Source organism: Lathyrus oleraceus, chromosome 4 (assembly GCF_024323335.1).
Source record: "Lathyrus oleraceus cultivar Zhongwan6 chromosome 4, CAAS_Psat_ZW6_1.0, whole genome shotgun sequence".
Taxonomy (NCBI): domain Eukaryota; kingdom Viridiplantae; phylum Streptophyta; class Magnoliopsida; order Fabales; family Fabaceae; genus Lathyrus; species Lathyrus oleraceus.
Window position 1 is genome coordinate 114,929,910 of NC_066582.1, and position 14,162 is coordinate 114,944,071.

The following is a 14,162-nucleotide window of genomic DNA, read 5'->3' on the forward strand; positions in this document are numbered from 1 at the left end:
TACGATGTGGATCGGGGGCGAACCAAGAGGAAGCTGGTGGGCATGTAACGCTAGAGGGGCCAAAGAGTGGTTACATGTTACACCCGAGGGAGAAGGAATGGTTATCGGTGCACGAGGCATGGCAATGAGACTCTCCTAGCAGCTTCTATGGGAAAAACCGAATGCACATCAGAATGAGAGGGATCTTAAGGTTGTGCAGGTATGAGACTGCATGGTTGAAGGAAGGCTTCTAAGTATCAGAGTCAAACCTCTCCCAGTACGATGTGGTTCAGGGACGAGCCAAACAGAAGCTGGTGGGCATGCAACACTTGAGGCCGGAGAGGGAGAAATGTGGTTACATGTAACACCTGAGGGTAAAGGAGTGGTTGTCGGTGCACGAGGCATGACAATAAGACACCCCTAGAAGCTTCTAGGGAAAAAACCAAATTCACATAGGAATGAGAGGGATCTTGAGACTATGCAAGTATGAGACTGCATGCTGAAAAGACTCGTGTTGGTTTGTGGGGTCAGTCGGTAATCATGAAAGTAGTTTGGGATGTTACAGTTGCAACCAGTGTAAAATTGGCTTTTTCTTCGTCAGAATCCTCTTCTTCAGATTCAGAATCATCTCAAGTAACCATCAGCCCCTTCTTGACTTTAGAGAAATTCTTCTTGGGCCTTAAGTGAAGGAAAATTGCGATCCAAAACCCAGTGGAAATTACAAGTTTTCCTTTAGTGATCCTTATGAATGGGCATGATCAGTGATAGAAAATGTTACCTCTTGTGGCGATTGAAACCTTTGATGCAAATCTAAGGAGAGATCACGAGCATTGAATGATGACAACGCCTCTACTCAGTCCACGCGAACAGATTCCTTCAGTCTCGTGTTGGTTTGTGGGGTCAGTCGGTAATCATGAGAGCAATTTGGGGTGTTAAAAATGGTATCAGAGCCAAACCTCTTCCAGTACGATGTGGCTCAGGGGCGAACCAAGAGGAAGCTGGTGGGCATGTAACGCTAGAGGGGCCAAAGAGTGGTTACATGTTACACCCGAGGGAGAGGGAATGGTTATCGGTGCACGAGGCATGGCAATGAGACTCTCCTAGCAGCTTCTATGGGAAAAACCGAATGCACATCAGAATGAGAGGGATCTTAAGGTTGTGCAGGTATGAGACTGCATGGTTGAAGGAAGGCTTCTAAGTATCAGAGTCAAACCTCTCCCAGTACGATGTGGTTCAGGGACGAGCCAAACAGAAGCTGGTGGGCATGCAACACTTGAGGCCGGAGAGGGAGAAATGTGGTTACATGTAACACCTGAGGGTAAAGGAGTGGTTGTCGGTGCACGAGGCATGACAATAAGACACCCCTAGAAGCTTCTACGGAAAAAACCAAATTCACATGGGAATGAGAGGGATCCTGAGACTATGCAAGTATGAGACTGCATGGTTGAAGGAAGGCTTATAAGGATTAATTGGTACTATCTATACCAACAAGATGCATCTTCTTTTCGGTAGTCTAACATATAAGAACTCCATAGTTAAGCGTGCTTGACTTGGAGAAGTATTTGGATGGGTGACCTTTTGGGAAGTTTCTCAGAAAGCGTGTGAGTGAGGACAAATCATGCTGAAAAGACCTGTGTTGGTTTGTGGGGTCAGTTGGTAATCATGAAAGCAAGATCAGAGAGAGAGAGAGAGTGAGTTGAATGATGACAATGCCTCTACTCAGTCCATACAAACAGATTCCTTCAATCTCAATGCTAGCTGCTACGAATGAAGGATTTGAGTGAGTGAGTGAGAGAGAGAGAGAGAAACAAAATTTCATCAAGTGAAATGCTTAGGGTTCTATTTATAGAACCACTTATATGGGCTGCAAGCTAAAAATCCCACTCAAGTGTATGTGGCCCATATCTTATGGTATACCGAAAATCACTTAAGCATTTGAGTGAGTGAGTGAGTGAGTGAGAGAGAGAGAGAGAGAAACAAAATTTCATCAAGTGAAATGCTTAGGGTTCTATTTATAGAACCACTTATGTGGGCTGCAAGCTAAAAATTCCACTCAAGTGTATGTGGCCCATATCTTATGGTATACCGAAAATCACTTAAGGGTGTGGTACCTTACTGTAGCAGTAAATTCATGATCATCAAACTATGGATAAACTTGACGTCGATAAAACCAGAGTCGCCACCGCGCTTTTATTGTTTCCAAAGGAAAAAGGCAAAAGTACGAACAGAACCCAAAGATAAGAAGTTTTCAAATCAAAACTAATAAAATGGCAGAGATTACAGGTAAGGGGGTTGGTTACACAGAGGGAAGGTGTTAGCACCCAAAGTGTCCTAGGTACTCCTAGGGAGCCCTTTTTGTGTGTAAGTGATTTGGTCTAAATGATGTTTGATAAAATATAAAGTGGGGGTGAGAGAAGAATTCATTGATTATATTTTTTTTGTGTTTGACAAAACCTTCGGTCTTGTGCCTACGTACCAACATAAAAAATGAGGGATCAAAATCCCGCAGTTCGTGGTAAAAATTTCAAAGAAGTTGGTGAATTGAGTTTTAATAAAAAAATTAATGAGAAGGCACAAAAGGCTAAAGTTTGAATGGGGTTGTTAGTTCTTTTTGTCTTTTTTTGAAATTAAAGTGAATATTGTTAAGTTCATTTACAAGCTTGATTAAGAAAATATTTTAAAATTCAACGGCATAAGCCCAAGGTTTCTAATCATTAAAACAAGTCTAAATTAAAAAACACAAACAAAGAAAGTTTTGAAAAGAAGGAGAGATTTTGAAATTTAAGAAGTGGGAGGAGATGAAGGGACTATCCTAGACAAGAGTTTAAAAGTTGAGAGTTGAAAAGATCTGACCAATGGGATGCAATCCAACAGACAGGAATGTCATATAGAAATCCATTTTCCCTTTGAACTTTGACAAGCAATAAACAATAAGCAATGAGCAATATCCAAGCATCATATGAATACCAAGGCATCAAATAAAGATAGCCATAATATCCAAGCAAGAAATCCAATAGCTAGCAGTCTTCAGTGTCTTCCCATGTAGCAGATGAAATATTCCTTGATCAACTCAGAACAAAACATCAGACATAGACAATAATAACAATTAAGCACAGAGACAAAGTGGTAGATGAATAAAAGAGATCCAAGGTCTTGCATCAGATTGACGCACAACCAAAGATAGCTCAGTCTCAGATGTTGGTATTGGCCAAGTCCTTTAGCATATGGAGTGTTGCCTAATTCTAAGTCCAAAAATTCAGATCAAGTCCCAACAGTCCAACAAATGTTTTTTAGGGTTTTTGTTGTCATTAGGTGTTTTAAGGTCCTAAGACCGCAAACAAAACAAAAGTAAGCAAGCAATATATGCAATCACAAGATATGGTCCAAGTGAGCAAAGTGAAAAGGACTTAAAACATATACAATTTGCATGAAATGTAAATGACAATGAATGATAAAGGTACTTGACATTTAAAGTGCATAAAGTAAATGACTTGAAAGTAAAGCAATATTAATTAAGAAGTTAGTTAATGGTTAGTCAAACGTTAGTGATGATTTTTAATTGATTAAGTCATTCTTTGGAGAACACTCAACCATTCATTCACAAGTATGAATCCTTAAACCAAGACATCTTCCATGAGAAGGGCTCCAACTTGGATAATTTAACAAGTATGCCACTAGCTCTCATGGAAGGAAAAAAGGTCAAGTTTCCACTCAATGCCATGAAGAATGGGAGACTTGCAATCTCACTTACAAGAATGTTATGCCTTGAGGGTCAAATTTAACTCTATGTTAAGCAATCGACACTACACATTTCGGTTTATATGACCTGCAGTAACAACTTTATTTGGTTTATATGACCTGCAATGCTTGGCTCTATTTTCATCTAGGAAAAACTATAAACTTCCAATTTTCACTCACGAATATCACAACATTTCGGCCAACACTTAACATTTCCAGCATCGACACTACATTGTGGTAACTTTTTTCAAAATAAGCTTCTTGTTGTTATTTGTGGTGTAGTGTTGATGATATTTGATTAAAAAAAATGTTTTGGTTACGACAGGTCTAAGCTTGATTTGCTTGGTGTTCAAAAGTTGTAAATAATGTTAAATGTATATGCATGGTACTGAGCTGCTGATTTGTGTTGATTTTATTCTCACTGCCTGTGTAGTCAAATTCAATCTGTGGTTTTCATGTTGCCGATTTTTCAGTATATTTATGTAACATCATATTTGCTTTGTTATGTTATGTTCACCGTGTGATATTCTGTTACGATGAATAATCTATTGTTGTTGATGTTTTGTTGTATCTCATGTTGGTTTCTAAGAAAGTAGAAGGGAGTTGGATGAATTCAATTCATTTTCGTTTTTGAGTTTTTGTTTGAATTTTGTTTTTTTTAGAATTAAGTGACACATATCTTTTAGACATTGGCCAATCTTAATGTTGAAAAAGTCAAACTTGTTTGTCTATTTACTCATTTATATAACCATTATATATTATTGTTATAAAAAGTGAATTAAGATTATGTATTGGGCTTTTATGTGTGCTAGGCCCATTAACCATTTTTTTCTTACACCTCCCATACTTTTTAAATAATTCTCAAACTATGTAAATAAAATTTATGTTGTTACTAATTAATTTTGAATCAGATTTTTGTCACGGGTTCGGCAATTTTATGCCGATACCCCACCAAAATTTTAATACATCGATAGAACATTTTCACCGTGTTATGATCTTACGTATGACACTAATCATGTTGTCATTTCGTGCAAACCGATTTTGAGCACATCATCGTCAATTCATACCAATTAAATTGATATCGTCACTCATTTCTTTTCTTTTAATTATAATTAATTAATTAAATTTTGTTTAATTAGCTAATTACGATTAATTAAGTTTAATTAACTTGATTATTTGATTCAATTAAATAATTTTGATAATTATTCTTAATTAACTTAATTAATCAATTTAATCAAATTTTAATGAATTAATTTTGATGATTAAATATTGATTGATTTCTTCCATCATCACAATTTCATAATCATTTCAAACCAAATTCATTCAATTTCATCATGGGTTAAAAACCATATTAAACCATTAAATCGCATAAGTTTTGATTCACTGTTGAGCCCAGTTTCCATACATTTGTAAGTCGATCGCTTTTAAGCATCGTCATCAATCTCACATAGTTTACTCTTGGGCTTTCTTATAATGAGACATATTCGATTTTAATCGATTAGATGATTGATGCACCAAATGTAATCCAATTTATTCGCGAACACACATTCAAACCTCGATCCAACATCGAGTATTTTTTCAAATCAAATTAAAATACCTAATCACGATTAAGTACCATTTCATTTAAAAATAAAAATTGGGATGGTTTTGAGCCTTCAACTCCTCTTCTCGATTGTTTGAATATGAGTTCTCTTACTCAGTTATTTATCTTAAAACCTTCTAAATTGATTAAATCAAACTTATTTTCACAATGAACTAAACAAAATGGGAGATGGTCTAGAGCATTCGATTCCTCTCCTTGAATACTTGGATATGAGTTTCCTTACTCAGTCATTCAAGCATTTGTCATTTATCTAAAAAATATCAACCATACGCAAACCTATTTTCATAATCACTTATATGAAAAAGTAAGTGGTATAGAGCCTTCTATTCTCATTCCTGGATACTTGGATACGAGTTGCCTTACTCGACCATTCGAGTATTCATCACTCGTTTAAAATACCTTAACTATCATCAATTCCTTTTGCAATTAAGGATGAAAAGGGAGATGGTCTAGAGCCTTCGATTCCTCTCCTCGATTATTTGGATATGAGTTTCCTTACTCAACTATCCGAGTAATTCTCATTCAAGTAAAACTTCCAACATATTAAATCCAACTTATCAAAATATTTTCAAAAGAACATTGTTTAATCTTTTCTAACGCGCATAACAAACTAGTGATTAAGCCTCCTCCGAGAGTAAACAAGTCAATGTTTATCCTTTAGAACGTGATCTAAATAGTTGTTTATTAAAAGACACCAACAAACCGTAGTTCCTCTAACTACGGATATTTTGATTTCCTTATTGCACTATAAGGATACGTAGGCACGAGATTGCGAGATCCTGGCGAGCACACCAATAAAAATCTCATTTTTTCCCTTTTGAGGTTTCCTTTCATTTCTCTTTTTATCTCTCGGAGAAAACAAATAGCATTATCTAACATTTAAATCGCAAATTAGACTAAAAAGTTCCCGTTGAGCACAACGGACGTGAGGGATGCTAATACCTTCCCCTTGCGTAATCGACTCCCGAACCCGTATATGGTTGTGACGACCATTATTATATTCTTAAAGGTTTTATTCATATTTTCCTATTCCTTCGTTGGAATAAATAAAGTTCGGTGGTGACTCAATTCAACTCATTTTTTCCGCGACTATCGCGAGGAATCATATTTTTCGAGATACGACACAGACAAATGAGCAAGAGTGGCTAGTTCTAGCTAATTGCGAACAACGGGTGAAATAAACGGTGGCAATCCCACATGGTCATGTTAATGGTTTTATTACGTTAATGATTTTATGTAAAACTGAATTACATCATTGCAATTGTATCGGTAAATTCGTGACCATCAAGCTATGGATAAGTTAGACGTCAATAAAACCAGAGTCGCCACCGCGCTTTTATTATTTCCAAGGGAAAAAGGAAAAGTATGAACAAAACCCAAAGATAATAAGTTTTCAAATCAAAACTAATAAAATGCCATAGATTACAAGTAAGGGGTTGGTTACACAGAGGGAAGGTGTTAGCACCCAAAGTGTCCTAGGTACTCCTAGGGAGCCCTTTTTGTGTGCATATTTATTTTTGTATAAAATGATGTTTGCAATAAATAGAGTGTGGGGATGAGAAAAGAATTCATTAATTATAATTTTGTGTTTGACAAGACCTTCGGACTTGTGCCTACGTACCAACATAAAATGAGGGATCAAAATCTCGTAGTTCTTGGTAACAATTTCAAAGTGGATGCATTGCTTTTAATAAAATTTTAAGTTTAACAAAGGAACCAAAGGCCTAAAAAGGTTTTAATGAGTGTTAGTTATTTTTGTCTTTTGAAATTTTAAGTCAAGTATAGTTAAGGTCATTTACAAGTTTGATTAAGAAAAGATTTTAAAATGCAATGGCATAAGGCAAAAGTTTCTAATTTGCAATATGGTTTAAGTTTAGAAAAATCAACACAAGCAAAGAAGGTTTTAAAAGGAGAGAGATATTTTGAAATTAAAGAAGTGGGGAAGAGATGAAGAGACTAATCCTAAGGAAAAATTAAAAGTTAAGAGTTGAAAAGATCTGACCAATGGGCTGCAATCCAATAGACAAGAATATCATATAGAAACCCAAATTTCCCTTGGACTTTAGAATCAAGCAATATCAATACACAAATAGCAAGATGAAGAGCAAGGCATCAAATAAAGATATCCACATCCAAGCTTAGCAACTCCATGATCTTCTTCATAATCTCTCATGTATTAGATGAACTCAAAGATAGGCACTAGGCACAAGTTCAAAATAACAGCTCCAATAAGACCATGTAGCAGATGAATTCAAATGGGATCACAATACTTGCTTCATATGAAGTCTCGATTCACAAGCACTTGGTTTCATGAAAGTTGGCATTGGCCAAGTCCTTTTGCCTAGGGAGTGTTGCCTAATTCTAAGTTCAATGTCTCAGAGCAATCCAACAGTCCACACAAATGTCTTTTAGGGTTTTTGTTGTTATTATGTACATTAAGGTCAAAAGACCACAAACACAAACAAGTATATACAATCACAATATAATCACAAGATAAGACTCAAATGAGCAAAGTAAAAAATGACATTAAAGTAAACAAGTTAAATGGTATGAATAATGGCAAATGAATAAAAACTTAAAAATTAAAGTGCATAAAAGTAAATGGCTTGAAATTAAATGTTAGTTGTTAGTTGATTAGAAGTTAGTATTGCTTTTGCTTTTCAATTGTATAAGCCATTCTTTGGAGAACACTCAACCCACCATTCACAAGCATGGATCCTTGAACCAAGACATCTTCCAAAGGAAGGAAAAAAGGTCAAGTTTCCACACAATACCATGAAAGAGGGGATACTTACAATCTCACTTACTAGAATGATATGCCTTTTGTGTCAAAAATTTAGCGCTATATTAAGCAATCGTAATTGGACTTATGTAGAAGTCACAACTATTTGAGGTCGGGCAATAAATTTTTTAGTGTTAATGCATATTAGAGATATGGTATTATGAACCATACTCCTAAAACATAACACACTTAAAGGAATATGCAAAAGGGGTGGACCTAATCTCATCCACATTTATGTTGATTTTGTAATCAACTAGCCTTAGGATATAGAGACATCATAGGTCCATGAAATGAATGAGAAGAGAATGGGATTGAGATGAAGAGGGAGGGGAAATGGAATCAACACAAATTGGTCAAAGGAGGACTTTTATCAAATTAAAATCATTCATTCATTTTGGGAGATGAAATGTACATTTCATCAATCCCCTAAATCCAATGATTTTAACTCAACAAAGTCAAATCAACTTTGACTAAGGCCCAACAACATAAGTCAAACTCAACAAGTCAATATCAAAAGCTCAACATAATTTATTTTGCAATTAAACAATTAATAATGCATTAAATTAAATTATGGTTGGTCAAAATCCTAAAACTTCATCAAAAGCCAAATAAATGGCCATGAGATTTATCATTGGTCAAACAAGGTCAAAGGACCTTGGAGAAAAAAATTCATTAATTTTGGAAACTTAAAACTGTTTTTAAATAATTAAAAATATTCACAAAAACAATTAAATCATGAAAAATATTAATAATGATCCAAAAAATAATTTTAATTCAGAAAATGAAAGAGAAATTTATTTTAAAAAATTTGGTGAAACTCTCATATTTTTTGGATCAATATTAAAATTAATATAAGTTAATGAAAATAAACCAAATAAAATGAAAATCAGAAAATGGAAAAAAAAATGCGGACCACTTGATCTCCCTCATTAATTGAGGTGGTAGATCAAGTGGTCCTTAGCGCGCGTTCCATGATAGACACAAGTCAAAGCGCTGTAGGGATGGTATGCAAAACCAATGCACGAGATTAAAACATTTCAAATGGATCATGTGTTTCAGATGAGCGCCAGCACACCACCGGAGCCAAAGCTCTGGTCTCCTTCTCCGGTGAGCTTCACCAGACTGGTTTAATCACAACCATCACCAAAATTAAAAAGAAGGACGTGAGTTTAAAGTAAAAATGCTCAGGAGCTCGAATCTGGCCTCAATTTCATCTAACTCCAAGTATATTGAAAGATACAGGAAGTTGAATTTTGAGGATCATGATCTGAGTTGCTTCGATTTGACCTCAAAGCAACTCAATCTTGTTACCTATATTGGTAGAACTTCAGACAACCAAAGATCAAGAAGAATTATGGAGAATGAGTGAGAATCAAATAGATGAAAATTTCTAGAAAATACCTTCAATGCAGGTCTGTATGAACTCGATCTTGCTTCCAATTGCTCTTGATCTTGCTTCGGACACTTGATGGAATGGAAATGAATCAGCAAAAGATACATGACTCTTGGAGATTTGAATCTCAAAATAGTGAGATTCAAACTCAATTTTCAAAGGAAATTATCAAGGTTATCCTTTGAATGAGAGGGTTTTGGAGATTGGGATTAAAAGCTGGCGCACAGGGTCATTAATTCTGATCACAAGGGTCTCTATTTATAGCCATATGATTGCTAAATGCACACTTGAAATAAAGATCCAAAAATAGCAATGTACATTGCATGGGTGCGTGGGCGTGTGATATGCCTATGTAATCATCTCTTCAAGTCCAAAAATGAGTACAAACATTGCTGAAGTTATATTGGTAAGCCATGCAATTGTGTATGAGGAATGCAAGTTCAATTATGCCAAATGGTCATCCATATTCAAGCCATGCGCAAGTCACTCATACTTTGTCTAAATGGGATGAAATTGGACTTTTTGGAAAGGTTAGATTAAGAGGAACAACTTTCATGTTAAACACTTTTTCATTTGAAGCTTGGATCATGATGAATTTTAAGGTGGAAGTTGGGAAAATCAAACATGTAAAAAAAATTCTAAGTGTCAAGCCATATGTTCACTAATTCCACCTTGGCTAACTTTTTATGTGAGCTTCAAATGAGAAAAGTTCCTTCATAAAAGTTGTATCTCTCTCAAAGCCCTTCAAAATGGTCATAAATTTGACCTCGTTTGAATTTAATATGAAGGAGTTGTGCATTTTTGAAGTTGAGGAAAATCACTTGTTCAATGGCATTGGTCCAAAATGACCTATAATGTATCCTCATATCACATGCATATAAAAGTTGAATTAGCTCATCCTCCAAACATAAAAGTTGAAGTAAACATCTTGATTTTTATTGTTCAACTTGGAAATATTTCATCTCATAAAAATTGAGCAAGTTATGGCCTTGGGAAGTTGACCTCCAAATTAGGGTTTAGACAAAATGACCTATAATCTTTCACCATAAAAAATGACTTTCCAAGCAAAACAAGCTCTAGACTTCAACATGAAAGTTGTTTGGAATGTCATTTAGAGTAACATTTCTCTTGGAATCATTTTCATATGACAAAAAGTGTATGAGATTGGGTCTAGGGAACCCCATTTTTGACAGATGAATTCCTCTAGTCAACCACCATGAACCAACTTGCTAGCTTGCTATTCTCTTGACTTTTGGGACTCATGGAGGATCATATATGCATAAGATGATGAAATTTTAATTATCCCTTGAAATATTTGATCAATGGTTAAAGAAGCTTGTTGAAGAAGTTACACAAGATACCCAGATGAATTAGGGTTTCCAAGGCAAACCAATTTCAAACACTTGATGAATTCTTGATCAAAATATAATGTGAAGATCATGGAGATTCATGTATGATGCTTAGAGTCATAGTAAACCAATTTTTGATTGAACTCCTGGTATTGAGGGTCTTAAACCCTATATGTGAGCTTGATAGATCAAAGGTGAGCACATGCCCTACCTACAAAAGAGTTAGTTTATACAAAGACATAGTTTTGGTATTTTGGTTAGTAAAGATGATAAAATACAAAGTATGATACAATCACATGATGCTTAGTGATCTCTCCCAATGCAAACCCAATGAATGAGGGGTAAGGAGGATGCCAAGGTGTGACCTCAATGCTAATGCATATGATGAAAATAGCATGAGGGATCTTAGGGTCAAAATTGGGGTCTTACAGCAATGTATCATGATATTTTCATTTAAAGAAATAAAAATATCCTTCTTAAATATCTCTTTTCTTTGTGATTGTGAAAGGTAACGACGAGTCTGGGTTACGACTAAGGAAATCGAAGTCCCTCCACAAAAACTTAAGGGGTGTTGTCATAAATGCCACATGTGTACGCCTAAAGCAATCAAAACTCTCACAATACAAATCACACACATAAAAAATGGGGTATGATCAATGATTCGAGTCAAAGAATTTTATGATTTGAATCACACTAACATGACCAAAATCTAGAATTTAAGGTGAATTATTGATTCAAATAAGTCTTTAGTGTGATTCAAAACAAGCTTGCTCCTGATTCTAACGAGTGAAAATTGTGATTTGAATCACAATGGCAAAGGAAAAACTTGATTTTCACATTCATTTATCGATTTGAATCATGCATAACCTTGATTTGAATCACACTTCTAAAAAAAATTATTTTAAGAAAAATGAAGTGTTTGATTGAATCTAAAGCTAGTATGATATAAATCATGCATTCATGCATTTCTTGACAAATATTCAACTAATTTAACTTCAACAATTTTGCATTGACTTTTGCCTAAGATTTTGATTTATGCATGCAAAACACGATTTAATGAATTGCATTTGCTTCTAAAATATGCGTAAAATCAAACCTAAGAGAGACTCAATTACTAAAATGATAAACGACAGAAGATAGTAAACGGGACATGCAGCAAAACCAAAACTGTATAGGGGCATAACAACTTCAATGGCAGCCTCAAAACACATTTTTTTGACAATAAATGAAGTAGAAAACATAGTATTTGACCCTAGAGAACGATTTTCAACAACATATTCAACTTGTTCATTATATGTTCAATTATGAATCCCAAGAAAAATTTGTTTTCAACCACTATAAGGTCCTTGTTAAATACTAACATTGTTGTCTCTTACTCATAATGGGAACTTTCTAACAATGGATGTGAGTTATGACATCTTAATTCCTCTAACTTTGGAAGAAAGCAACTATAAATGTGAAATTATGCTTGTGGCTTGGTTGTTTGAAGATAGCTTGTCATTAGAGGAAAGTCATGGTCACACCATGGGACCTAGAGAGATTCAATTTTGTTATGGTCACGATTGCTTAGGGACTTTGCTGGAATAATTATCCCATAATCTACGACTTTCATAAACTTGTATGTGATATGGGAAAGATTTATTCCTCAAGTTGTGAGGTGCAGTTATTGTCCCACTTTAGTTCCTAAAGCGATCTGAGTCTTATGTGTGTCTCAAGCGAAATTAAGGACCTAAATCAACTAACCTTGAGGATAATGTTGTTTATAAGAGTGTGGCTTTGACGGGATCCATTATGAGAAAGACCCAAATGGATAGGAGAGTTATGAGCTAGCAAGTTAGTTACAGATCATGAAAGGAGTTACACCTGAGAGAGAGTATAAGTGTGTGAGAGAAAAATATGGGGATTATTCTATATCCTTTTGTATTATAACATTAGGCTATCTTTGGATTGATGGAACATACCGGAGTGGAGCGGAGCAGAACATAGTGGAGCGGAGTGGAATATAGATCTCATTTCCTTGTTTGATTATTTTATTAAAAATATCTCATTCCATCACATACACCTCAAATTAGATGGAATAAAACATTGGAATTGGATGGATGAGATGAAATGGATTTCATCATGTTCCATTCCATCCATTATTTGCAAATCCAAACAATGAAATCGCATTAGCTACCACTTCACTTCATTCAATTTCATCTTATACCACAAATTCAAACATACTCTCAAGGTTGGACAGGGTAAAATTTCTTCTTACTTTAAAGAGTCTTACTCTTGGATTATAGGAAATTTATTCTCTCTAATAATTTCTTTTTATCATTAATTATACTTTTCCTCTTCTATCTTGAATTAGACTTCTAACATCGTGTGTATTTTGGAAAAACTTCTTTCCACCTTTTTGTCACATGTAATGTGACGGCTTCTCTTTGATATAATTTTTTTTTAAGTGGTTAGGTTGGAAATTAATTTTATTCAAGAAGTTAGACTTGCTTTTTGAAGTTGCTATCTTGGAACTACTTCTAAAGTTAGAATTGGCTTAACTTTAGTGTAATATTTTGTAGTGTTGGCCAGATAAAAATCTTGTATTGAGTCTATTACGAAGGAATTAGTGGACATGGCTATTTTATTTTATTTTTTTTAAAATGACATCTCCGTAAGACTTCCTCTGCATTCTGCCCTTTCTCAAAGTGATTGACGAATCTTGACTTGTGCTTGAACGAACTAGTAGCTGTTTTTGAGGGTTTGAAATACTCAGCTTTGCGGTTGCATCTTGGTTGGGATGCTTTTGGTATTTTTTATTTTTTCTTTCCGATCTTTTGGTATTCTTTCCGACAATTGTTTAGCTTGGTTAGAAGGCTTGTTTGTAAGGCTGCATTTTTTTTTCTAATTTTTGGTTTTGGTTTTTCGTTTTTTCAAGATTGTAGAGTACTCCCAATGATTATTTCAATCCTTTATCCGATTATGTTGATGATGATAAAATAGTGTGGCATCCGAGTCAACACGAAAAGTATATCGTTCAGTCTGCATATAAATTATGCATGACAACAATGTTGGATACTTTAGAGCTGCGGGAGGAACGGAATCTGAAGGTTACCCCAAAAGTTAAGAACTTTGTGTGAAGAGTCGTTAGAATAGAAATGTGTTAGCGAGATGAGTTTGCCATTTTGTCTACCATAATCAAGTTGGAATAGAAATGTGTTAGCAAGATAAATTGCCTTTTAAGATGGATGAGCAGACACAATACATAAATAACATTATTAGTATAATTACTATAGAAAAAAAAAAACTGAATGCATGGGAATAAAAACATTAGAATCA

The 14,162-nt window shown here is 34.9% G+C and overlaps 1 long non-coding RNA gene across 1 annotated transcript; it reads left to right on the forward strand.

Annotated features, from left to right (window-relative positions):
• The first annotated feature begins 13,276 nt into the window (after positions 1-13,276).
• On the forward strand, positions 13,277-14,055 carry LOC127073870 (uncharacterized). Its single transcript, XR_007785886.1, has 2 exons — positions 13,277-13,632; positions 13,762-14,055. It is a non-coding gene; the product is annotated as an uncharacterized LOC127073870 (long non-coding RNA).
• Positions 14,056-14,162: the final 107 nt, after the last annotated feature.